Here is a 12575-nt window from a genome sequence, read left to right as displayed (position 1 = left end):
TCAAGACATCATGTGCTGAAGTGTTCAGTCGGCTGGCTGTCCGCAAGCAGAGGGCAGAACAGCGCCTGCGCGTCCGCTCTCAGCAGACTGGCGAGACCTTTACCAGCTATATTGAGGACGTCGTCGACCTTTGTCGACGTGTGAATGACACCATGCCCGAATCTGACAAGGTCAAAAACATCCTGAAGGGCATCGACGACGGCGCATTTCAAATGCTCTTGGCAAGGAATCCAAGCACAGTTTCTGAAGTCGTCAGCTTGTGTCAGAGCTACGACGAGTTGAAAAAGCAACGCACTCTGACTAGGCAGCCTCAGCCTGGTGGTGAGTCGCTGTCCAGTTTCGACTCCATGCCGGACAATTCATCATTGCTTCAGCAAGTCCGAGCCTTCGTCCGTGAGGAAGTCGCCCGCCAACTTTCCCTAGTGCCCTTTACTCACGAGACCACCACCCGTCTACCTGCCCCGCTTCGCACTGCTATATCGGAAGAGGTTGCACAAGCTGTTCCTCTTACGCACTACGAGCCACCTCTACCTAGCCGTGGCCACTGCCCGGGTGGCGCACAGCCGGTAGGCGCTCCTGTCGCCTATCCGCCAGCCGTTCAGCCTGTGGCCACGCCCCTAACGTATGCAGCGCCGCCTGTGGCTCCTCCTGTCGCCTTTTCACAAGAGATGCAGCCCGTAGCCGCGCCGCTCACATATGCAGACGCTGTACGTAGGCTCCCGCAACCACCCTACACCACGCACTCACAGCCCGCACACCCGGCTGCTTATACTGCACCTTGGGCGGCAGCACCAGTCGCCAATCCCTGGAGGACGCCCGATAACCGACCGATTTGCTACGCTTGCTTCACTCCCGGACACGTTGCTCGCTACTGCCGCCGTCGACCTCAGACGTTCGGCAACTATGCCCGGTCGTCGCATCCCGGCAGCCAACCCTTCGTCCAATACGGGCCCGTCTCGCCACCTCGTTATGCGCCTACTGACCACCTTGACTTCCAGCCGCAACGCGCACCCTCTCCTCGTCGGCGATCGCCCTCCCCCATGGGTCGCCGGCCCGGACCCTCCGACCAGGAAAACTAAGCAACGCAGTTCAAGAGGCAAGAACTGCGCCGTTTTCGAACTGTCTAAGCCCTCGCTCCTCTCCTGCTAACGTGGTCGTAGTAACTGTTGAAGGTTATTGTACTTTCGCCCTTGTGGACACTGGCGCCGCTGTTTCTGTTATTGCCGCTAATCTCTGCCGTTTATTACGCAAAGTAACGACGCCGCTTTCCGGACTGTCGCTTCACACCGCAAGCGCACAGCAAGTAACGCCTCTCGCAGCCTGTACTGCAAGAATCTCCATCGAAGGCATTCTTTACATCGTGGAGTTTATTGTTCTTCCTGTCTGTTCGCATGACGTCATCCTCGGGTGGGACTTCCTATCCCGCCACAATGCCGTCATAGACTGCGCACGCGCCGAAGTTGAGTTTTCACCCTCGTGTGATGTCCCATTACATGACGCTCCTTATCAGCCACCGAAGTTGCTCGTTCATGAAGATACCGATATTCCGCTTGGAAATTTCACCCTTGTTCCCGTTTCATGCAACGCCTACACTGACGCTACAGTTCTTTTTATGCCTTCCGATATCTTCAAATGTCGTCGAGCGTTGCCGCTGCCTTTCGCAACAATTGACCTTGCCGCCGGAAGAAGCAACATGTTCGTAAGCAATCCGCTTTCCACACCTGTCGCATTGCTTGCGGGGGAATGTCTCGGCCGCGTGCAGGATCTCGACCCTTCGTTTTTGTTTGATGTCCCGGACGACTACTGCGACCACCCAAAAGCACTGTCGGCACTCGGGGAGTCGTCCAATGATACGTTTTCCAGCGCCATCGCCGACACTCTCACTCCCACCGAACATGCCGACCTGCTGGATCTTCTGCATGAGTTCAGGAGTTCGTTCGATGTGTCGCAACCTCAACTGGACCGCACATCACAAGTCAAACATCATGTTGACCCCGGCCTACACCAGCCACTGCGTCAAAGACCATACCGTGTCTCCGCTGAAGAGCGCCGCGTCATCAACGATCAAGTCGAAGATATGCTTCGTAGAGACGTCATTCGACCATCTCACAGTCCCTGGGCATCTCCCGTCGTCCTGGTGCGTAAGAAAGACGGATCTATCTGATTTTGCGTGGACTATCGTCGTTTGAATAAGATAACCCGCAAGGACGTCTATCCTTTGCCGCGCATTGATGACGCCATTGACACCCTTCACGGAGCGGAATTTTTCTCGTCGCTAGATTTGCGGTCTGGCTACTGGCAGGTCCCAATGGCAGAAGCCGATCGCCAAAAAACGGCATTTATTACAACAGACGGACTATATGAATATAACGTCATGCCCTTTGGGCTTTGTAACGCGCCTGCCACGTTTGAACGTCTTATGGATAATACGCTACGTGGCCTCGAATGGAATATATGCCTCTGTTACCTCGACGATGTCGTGGTTTTCTCCCATGACTTTCCTACGCACCTCCTTCGTCTCAGGCACGTTTTGAGTTGTCTGACCAACGCTGGTCTGCAGCTTAACCTGAAAAAATGCCGCTTCGCTGCACGCGAGCTCGTCATCCTAGGCCACATCGTGTCCAAGCACGGCGTATTACCAGACCCAGCAAAACTTCGAGCAGTCGCAGAATTTCCCAAGCCGACGACCATGAAAGAACTTCGCGGTTTTGTAGGCCTACGCTCCTATTTCCGGCGCTTTGTTCGCAATTTTGCATCTATCATGTCACCGTTAACCCAGCTTCTTCGCGGTGACGTGAACCTCACCTCCTGGTCCCCTGCATGTGACGTTGCCTTCACTACTCTGCGCCGTCTGCTCACTTCCCCACCTATTCTTCGCCACTTCGACCCGACGGCTCCTACCGAAGTGCACACCGACGCCAGCGGCGTCGGGCTAGGCGCGGTCCTCGCTCAACGAAAGCCCGGCTATTCAGAATACGTTGTAGCCTACGCTAGCCGCACTCTGACGAAAGCCGAAACTAATTACAGCGTGACAGAAAAAGAGTGTTTGGCTCTGGTGTGGGCGCTTGAAAAGTTCCGGCCGTACTTATACGGCCGCCCGTTCGATCTAGTAACTGATCACCACGCGCTCTGCTGGCTCTCTACGTTGAAAGACCCTTCTGGCCGCCTTGCGCGATGGGCACTCCGCATCCAGGAGTACGACATTCGCGTCGTATACCGCTGCGGACGCAAACACTCTGACGCTGATGCTCTGTCCCGCTCACCTTTACCACCAGATCAGACGTGCGGAAACAATTGCCTCCAGACCTTGTCATCACTAAATCTCGACTCGGTTGCCTCCGAACAACGCCTTGACCCGTGGATCGCCTCTCTTATCGAATATTTATCTGGTACGCCCAACCTTCCTGTATCTCGATCCCTCCGACGTCAAGCTTTCCATTTCGCCATCCGCGATCAACTTCTTCATCGACGCAACTACGCTCCCGATGGCCGCCGGTGGTTGCTGGTCATTCCACGCACTTTACGATCGCAAGTATGTGCCTCCCTTCACGACGATCTGCAATGTGGCCACGCCGGAGTGTTCAAAACATATGAACGCCTTCGCCATCGCTACTACTGGCGCGGCATGTACAATTTTGTACTTAAATTCGTGCAGTGCTGTCCTGACTGCCAGCGACGTAAATCAACACTGCCACGTGCGACTGGCGCATTGCAGCCACTTCCATGCCCTGCCAAGCCATTTGATCGCGTCGGCGTTGACCTCTACGGTCCCCTTCCATTGCCACCAGATGGTAATCGGTGGATTATAGTGGCGGTTGACCACCTGACACGCTACGCCGAAACAGCCGCTTTGCCGAGCGCTACAGCTCAGGATGTCGCCTCTTTCATTTTGCAACGCTTTATTCTTCGACATGGTGCACCTCGAGATCTCCTTAGTGACAGAGGCCGCGCTTTCCTTTCCGAGGTCGTCGAAACTCTGCTTTCGGAATGCCACGTCATTCATCGGAAAACAACAGCATACCACCCGCAGACTAACGGACTAACGGAACGGTTCAACCGCACGCTAGGTGATATGCCCTCAATGTACGTGGCATCTGATCATAGCAACTGGGACCGTGTTCTCCCATACGTCACGTTCGCGTCTAACACCGCAATACAAACCACCACGGGATTCTCACCTTTCTTTCTTCTTTACGGACGCGAGCCTTCCCATACAATTGATACCCTACTTCCTTACCGTCCTGATGCTTCCGAGTGTCCACCTATCTCCGATGCTGCTAGACAAGCCGAAGAGTGCCGCCAGCTCGCCCGTGCGTTCACCTCGGAAGAGCAACAACGCCAGAAAGAAACCCGTAGCACCTCTCTTCCGGATCCCAGCTATGCCCCAGGTTTTCTTGTGTGGATTGCCATCCCATACCAAACACCGGGACTCTTCTCGAAACTTGTCCCCCGGTACGAGGGGCCTTACACCGTTTTGGAGAAAACATCTCCGGTTAATTTTCTAATTGAACCAGTTTCCCGATCGGACGACATGCGCTGGCGTGCACGTGACATCGTCCATGTTTCCCGACTGAAACCGTACCATGAGCCTCTGCCTGAAACTTCTTAAGTCGCCAGGATGGCTCCTTTTTCAGCGAGGGCGATTGTGAAGAAGAAGATGTGCCTGCAGCGAGCAGTATCGCCAGCGCCCGGCTCTCTCGGCTCGTGCTTCGGTTCGTTGCTGTGCCAATCGCTGGACGGTTGTTCACGCTGTCTCGTCGCCGACTTTAACGGCTAATAAACCTCCTCAAACATTGAATTTCTTTAGATTAGTAGATAGTGTGTTCAAGAACTCTGACCTTTTCAGTCATGAATAATGATGCGTTGTCAGAAACTCGTGAAAATTGTGGGGCATAAATACAATGCCAATGCAAGCAAGAAAATAAAGGAAACCGTTTTGATTCGTGAGCTTTTGTAACTAAAGCCAATGAGGGTGTAACTAAATATCTAAATATCTTCTCATCCGTTACGTTCGGTACTGGCATACTAGGCCTGAAATGCATGCACAGTTTTTTTTAGTTGTAGTAATTTTCGCGCTGGTCCTAAAACGCAAGGTCGAACGATCTTGTAGCATGGCTCTTAATATTGACGCGTGTCTACATGTGGACGTTAACGATGATGGGGCATTTAGTGGGCACGAGGTAGTGGGCCTCTAGCTTCTCTCGAGGCTGAAAAAGACGATCTTGTGACTGGGCTGTTGAGGACACGCTGCTTTCGTCGTCCTAAGGTGTATCTGTGTTTTATTCGCGTTGTACCGCGACACTGGTGGAGGCGCTGGGCCGCAACCCTGTCTGATGCTCCACATGCCCGCTGGGAGTCGCTCATCGAGTCCAAACGCATACTCACCTGTAGAAACACCGGTGCATCGCTCCAGTCGACGGTTGCGAGGCCTCGCGCCAGAGCTGACTCACTCGCCGGAACCTGCCAGGCACCGCACAGCTCAACCAATGGCCAAAGCAAGCTCGCAACAGGTGCCCCAAGGCAGCTTTCCGACGCACCCATCTCAGGTGACCCTCTTTCAACCCCTCGTTCCCGATCGCTTTAGTGGCGGTGCCCATGAAGACGTTCACGACTGGCTTGACCACTATGAGCGTGTTGCCAAGGTAAATCATTAGTCGGAAAAGGAAAAGCTTTCACGCGCCTATTTCTACCTTGACGACGGTGCTCGTACTTGGTAGGAGAATAGAGAAGGCAATCTGTCAACTTGGCCCGACTTTCGAGAGAAGTTCGTCGATACCTTCGCCAATATCGATAGAAGGGACCGTGCGCAGCAGTTATTGGAGCTACCGGTTCAAAAACCCAATGAAACCGTTGCAATGTTTGCCGAGAACATTACTCGTCTCTTTCAACGAGCTAACCCGCACATGACGGAAGATAAAAAGTTGAGTTACCTCATGCGCGGTGTCAAGGAGCAGCTTTTTGCCGGGCTACTGCGGAACCCTCCGACTACCGTGGTTGACCTCATTAGGGAGGCTACGGCTATCGAGCGGGCCCTTCATCAATGCTGCAGGCAATATGACCGCATGTCCTGCAATGTCCCAATTAATTCTATCGCCCTGACGTCTGAGAGTCAGAGCTGCTTGCGAGACTTGATTAGGGAGATAGTTCGCGAGGAACTGCAGAAGTTGCGGAATCCTGTTGCTGAAAATTCCATCGCATCGATCGCTGAAGTCGTACGCGATGAAATCCACCAAGCGTTGTCTACGGCTAGTCCTGATGCTCAGCAGCGTCCTATGCACTACGCTGCCGCTCTCCGACGTCCACCACCCGCTATGCCGACGCCGTACCACCAGGTGCCGATGGCCCCTTCGTATCCGCCGCAAGAGCAGACACTAACCACCTACGCTACAGCCATACAACCAGCCATCCACAGCCACCCCATGGGCATCGACGCGTCCACCGACCCGGAAAACAGATGCATGGCGCACCGTGGACAGGCGTCCACTATGCTTTCACTGCGGAGGTGCAGGACATATTGCCCGTCATTGCTGGCATCGAGGTGATTCATTCCGTCCTCAACGACATTGGTTTGACGGTCGACGTGCCAACGACGAATACACTCCGCGCCGTGACGACACCTCTTTCTATGGAGCCCGTTATGACTTTGAGGACGACTCTACCACTGCAGAGAAGGCAATGCCTGCTCACCCTCCTGGTCCGAGACGTCAGTCCCGCTCTCCGTCCCCCGCGCGTTCGCCTTTGTCGCACCACCGCACCTATGCGAACCTTAATACAAGAAGGTCACCTAGCCCGCGCCGGGGAAACTGAGAGCGGCGACCTCCGGAGGCAAGGTTGCAGGCCATAAAGATAACGACAAGAAGCCCCCACAGCACGACGCCATACAGCCGATAAGCCGTGAAAACGATGAAATTGTGACTGCTGACCTTAGTGTTCTTCCCGACGGCCAGAAAGTGACAGCTTTAGTCGACACTGGTGCCGACTTCTCCATTATCAGTCAGGACCTCGCCGACAGCCTCAAAAAAGTGAAGACGCCATGGACGGGCCCTCATATAAGAACAGCAGGAGGCCAGTTATTGATGCCCTCGGAAAGATGTACTGCAAGAATTGATATCGGAGGTTCTCCTTTCACTGCGTCGTTCGTCGTTATCGCCGCATGCTGCAGAGACGTAATTCTCGGCATGGACTTTTTACGGGAATATGGTGCCGTCATCAACATACCAGAGAGATTGATTACGTTTTGCAACAGTTCGGGCTTACCCAATTCCCCAGAGGCGCGACCAAACCAACTGCGTCTTACTGATGACGATGTGGTTCTCCCTCCGAGGTCATGCACGCTTGTTTCTGTGTCCGCCGCTGCTCAGTTTGACGCCGAAGGAGTTGTGGACCGAATAAGCTCGCTGCTCTTCACCCACGGTATTTCTGTCGCACGAGGTATCGTCAGAGTTGCTGCTGGACGCACGGACTTGCTGCTGACCAATTTTAGTGCTGAGCGCCGGCATCTTCCTAAAGGCACGGCTGTCGCTTACTTCGACGATGTCATGGATGCCGAAGGCTGCTTGGCGGTAGTCGACGAGTCGCTAAATCTTGATTCAGCGCCTGTTCTTGACGTTAGCATTACTTTGCCAAAAGACGACCGACGCAGACTCCTTGAGTTACTGGCCAAATTTCAAGACTGCTTTTCGACAACATCAAGAGTTGGCCGCACGCCTCTAACCAGGCATCGAATAATTACCGAGGAAACGGCGAGACCTATTCACCAGAACCCTTATCGCGTGGCTCCAAAAGAACGTGAAGCGATACAACAGCAGGTAGACAGAATGCTTGAAGATGACGTCAATCAGCCTTTACAGAGCCCCTGGGCGTCGCCTGTAGTCATCGTTAAGAAAAAGGACGGCAGCCTGCGCTTCTGTGTGGATTAATGGAAGCTAAATCAGGTGACCAAGAAAGACGTATATCTACTACCGCGTATAGACGACTCTCTCAACAGACTTCGACATGCTCGATACTTCTCTTCAATGGACTTGCGGAGTGGATATTGGCAAATCGAGGTGGACCCGAGAGACCACGAGAAGACCGCTTTTGTGACACCAGATGGGTTATATGAATTTAAGGTCTTGCCATTCGGTTTGTGCTCAGCCCCTGCTACCTTTCAAAGACTCATGGATACCGTGCTTTCTGGGTTGAAGTGGAAAACATGCTTAGTATATCTGGACGACGTCATAGTGTTTTCCGCGACGTTTGTCGAGCGCCTTGAAAGACTTGAGGTGGTCTTACGAGCCATACAGTCCGCGGGCCTGACGTTGAAGCCTGAGAAGTGCCACTTTTGATACGAAGAGCTGCGATTCCTTGGTCATGTCGTCAGTCATGCTGGTATTCGTCCCAATCCTGAAAAAATCGCAGCCGTAGAACAGTTCCCTATGCCGACCGATAAAAAGGCTGTCAGACGCTTTCTCGGCCTTTGCACGTATTATCGACGATTTATCGCGCACTTCGCACGCATAGCATCACCACTAACTCGCCTAACAAGAGAAGACGTCACCTTTGAGTGGAATAAGGAAGAGGAAGCTGCTTTTAACGATCTTCGCCAGCGACTACAAACACCCCCAGTCCTTGCCCACTTCGTCGAGAGAGCTTCTACGATGCTTCACACCGATGCTAGCAATGTTGGCCTGGGAGCTGTGCTTGTGCAGCAGCAAGATGGCGCAGAAAGGGTAATCACTTACGCAAGCAGAACGTTAACACGTGCTGAGGCTAATTACTCCACGACTGAGAAGGAATGTCTCGCCATGGTATGGGTGGTTACGAAATTTCGTCCGTATTTATATGGCCGCCCCTTCAAAGTAATTAGCGACCACTTGGGGTTCTTTAAAGTGCATCCAAATCTGAACACATTTCTGACCTACAGCATTTTCGCCTCCTGTGAAAATGCAGCCACCGCAGCCAGGATTTGATCCCGCGACCAGCGGTTCAGCAACCAAGCACTTTAGCCTCTAGACCACCGTGGCGGGGCAGACTTAAAAGGCTGTCGTTGTTTCACTATGTAGCGTTTAGTAATAGAGGAGAAAATAGTTCAAAGTTTTATTTTTCAATGTCCCGCTGAAATCTCCGCACATGACATCAGATATTACAAAGTGTATTGCACTTTGGTGACATTGGCTAGACAAAACATTTTTAATTCTGCTATGTTCAGCCTCTGGTCGCCTCAGTGGGCGATGAGTCATTTTGAATCAGTAACTCGTGGGTCCTCGTAAGTGCCGTCAAAATATGTGACGTCCTGGTGAAGGGTGGGGAAACCAACTGGTATCACGACCCAGATGTTTTCTCATTTTCTAGCTCATTAAGCGTCTTATTGGCGCAAGTGTCCGGTTCTTGGTACTGTGAAAGAGCGAAGGTTTTAACACGAGAAAAATGGTTTTGCTAATTAGTGTACCGTTAATGACCCTTAGCTTAGACAGCTCCAGTGAGTCGGAAGTGTACACAGAGACATTTCTGGACGTTGACACATTTATTGTGTTTTACTTATGCAAACTGTTGGGTGAAATGCGTGAAGCAAATATAAAACGTACAAGAAGCGTGCATGCGAAGGCAAGCACGTAAACAAAGCTGAAAAGAAATAATGATACGCCCTCGCAATATTCGCTGCGGTCTGACAATCTCGCCAGATGACGAACATTCGTCGTGCCGTCCTTCAGTCTAGAGTGGGTGCATGTGGAAACCATACGGAGCCCTATACATTAGCTCTACTTTGTTACAACTTTAGTTGACGCCTTGGCGCCATCTCTGGACGACTATGGCGGCCGCAATGAGTGGAGACATTTCGGCGACGGCGACAGCTGCGTCGTAGTAGGAGTCACTGCCATTCTGAGAGTCGGGCGGGCGCTCACCTGAGTGATCGGGCGGAGGCCTGGCGGGACCGGGCTTCTTGCCCCTAAGCACGCAAAGCCCGGTGGACACGTCGCACGTCGTGTCTTCCGGACACAGCGAGCAGAATGGCGCCGGCTGGTAGACGGGTTTTCCGGTCAAGGGCGCCTTAGGCCCGTAGAAACAGACGTAGAAAAAGAGATTGGGCTGGGGCCGCATGTTCGGCATGAAGTTCCGTGTGTAGCTACAGCCGAGGGCGTACGTGTCGGCCGCGACCAGTTGGACAAAGTCCTGGGTGTTGAGGGCATCCTCGTACTTGACGAGCTCCTTCCTGGGCAGGGCAATGTTCTGGTCGAACCAGTTGCGGACCATGATGCGCCAGATGATGGGCGTCGTCTCGGTATTGCCTCACTGGGTGTACATGTTGAGGCCAACGTCAGGAAAGTCATTGGTCCCGTACAGCGGGTCAGTGGGGTTGCGAACCTGGCCCATCCGATTGGCGCACCGTCGGCCCTTAGCCTCGGCAACCCTGGCGAGCTCGTCGTCCCAGCGTATCTCGAGCATGTTGCCAGCCGACGGGTAGTCGGCCAGGCGACCCAGGGCCACGTGACTGCGGTAGTGGTTGTGCGCCCATAGGATCCTGGTGTTCATGAAGGACGTGTTGCTGAAGTAAGTGATGCACGTCTGGTACGGGTCGCCCATGCACATGATGTGCGACTGGTTGTACGGCTTTTGGCAGAAGTCGGGCCTCGGCACGGGCGCTGGTGGCCGAAGCGGTGGTGGCAGCTGTCGTAGCGGTCGCTCGTCGTGGCCGCCCGTGGGTGGTGAAGGCTGCTCCCGGCTCGGCCGTGCATGGAAGCAAGAAGATGAGCCACGTAGCCGTCCAGCGCATTCTTCTTCTGTCAACGTCCACCATCGCGTGCACGCGGCTAGAGTGAGGGCGCGTGGCTGGCGATGGTGGCCGAAGAAGAAGAGTACTCGATCATTTGTGGGCGTGTGCCTTGCTTGCTTGTGCTACGGCACGTGTACCTTGATTTTTGCTCTAACCCACTACGGGTGGTGGACTGGCCAGGAAACCAGCAGTTAATACAATGAAAGATATTTTTGGTTTTGAAAGGGGATGTGGAACAAATCAATCACCACAGGGGTGCCACCAGGTAGAGAATATCATATTCATTTTGATATCATGACAATAGTCACCTTGGCTTCGCAGCGTTATTATGACTGACTTCGCAGACACTAACAATAAAAGCTTTGTGAATGAATGCGTTCCGCCTTTGTAGCTTACCCGAACTTGTTTATATCTTACAATAAAGAACACCAAAATTATCACCCTCATTTTCGCTTCCCCATAGATTATCTTCATCACACATGCTTCTCCCTCCATTTTCTCAACGCTCTACTTTTTTACTTTTTTATTTTGTGTTTCACAATTTCTATTTCAGCACGCGTCTTGTCCAAGCCTGCGTGCTTGATTGGACCATTCTTCCGCGAATCATCATCACCAGCTCTTTAATGGGCGCGTGGCGTATAAGAAAAGCGACTGCATCACAAAGACAAGGAAAGCCACATGAGGGCACAACCTAAACTAACCTGACCTGACCTATCTCAGCATTTATATATTTATATGCTTTAGATCAAGCGCCACAATTTCCTGGTTCATCCGTAATATTTCTATGATATAACCTGCATTATATTCTAAAACTGCACATTATTTTATAAAACTACTCAATTCTTGGCCAATCCCCATCAGTGGGTAGGTGCCACGGCCAATAGGTGAACAAGAACAAGAACAGAGGTGCGAAATCGACGCGACGTCAAGGTGAAGACGGCGTTTTCATGCGTATTAAGTAACACTGAACAACGTGTTTATCCTGAATATCGGTGCTTCGGGTCATGGCGAGAACTTAGGACAACCGCTTCTTAAGCTCGTTTGAGCAATAGCAACATAAACTGAACCAATAGGCCTAAATGGAGCTCCTGCTTCGGTGCCATTGTGCTCTCAGCTATCTGCTCAGTCCTGAGCCGTTCTGAGCATCTATAGCTGTCTGTTCTGAGTCCTGAGCATCTATAGCGTCTACTGCTGATTTAGACCGCTATAGAAGAATGGAGCCACCTAGAGAACTTTCGTTCGAACGAATAACGGAGAGGTTGTTTTAAAAATGGGAGCTTGGGGTTTTATCGAAGTACAGGGCTTCACGCTTTAAAAAGAAAGTCTTCTTGAAGAGTCGTCGGTAAAAGCTTTCTTTTGATTCGTGGTATACTATTGAGTGGAATCGATAAAAAAATTGCCCGCAGCTTCCCTCGGGGGAACACTGAGGAGGATGCGGACCATATAATTGGTTAACGGGGTGTTAAAGTGCGACTTACTTGGGTCGATGGCTAAATTGGTTAACGTGGTTGTGAAATGGGGTGTTAAATTGCGACTTACTTGGGTCGATGGCTAAATTGGTTAACGTGGTTGTAGGAGGGGGTGTTAAATGAGTGAACACGTACACACGTATGCGAAAGGGCGGCGCTGGTCGAAGGGACGTCGATCATTGTGTTTGTGGATTCGTTGGAATTCATTTCACCGCGACCTTGGACGTCGACGCGCCGTACAAACCAACCGACGAGCGGCAACTGAGCGAGCGAGCGCCGACCTTGAGTATATATACAGCACGACGGCGCATGCACTGTCAGCTGTTGAATGTTCTCGAAGCGCGACGCCACAT

This window comes from Rhipicephalus microplus, chromosome 7 (genome assembly GCF_043290135.1).
Source record: "Rhipicephalus microplus isolate Deutch F79 chromosome 7, USDA_Rmic, whole genome shotgun sequence".
NCBI lineage: Eukaryota > Metazoa > Arthropoda > Arachnida > Ixodida > Ixodidae > Rhipicephalus > Rhipicephalus microplus.
This window is presented reverse-complemented; position numbering follows the sequence as displayed.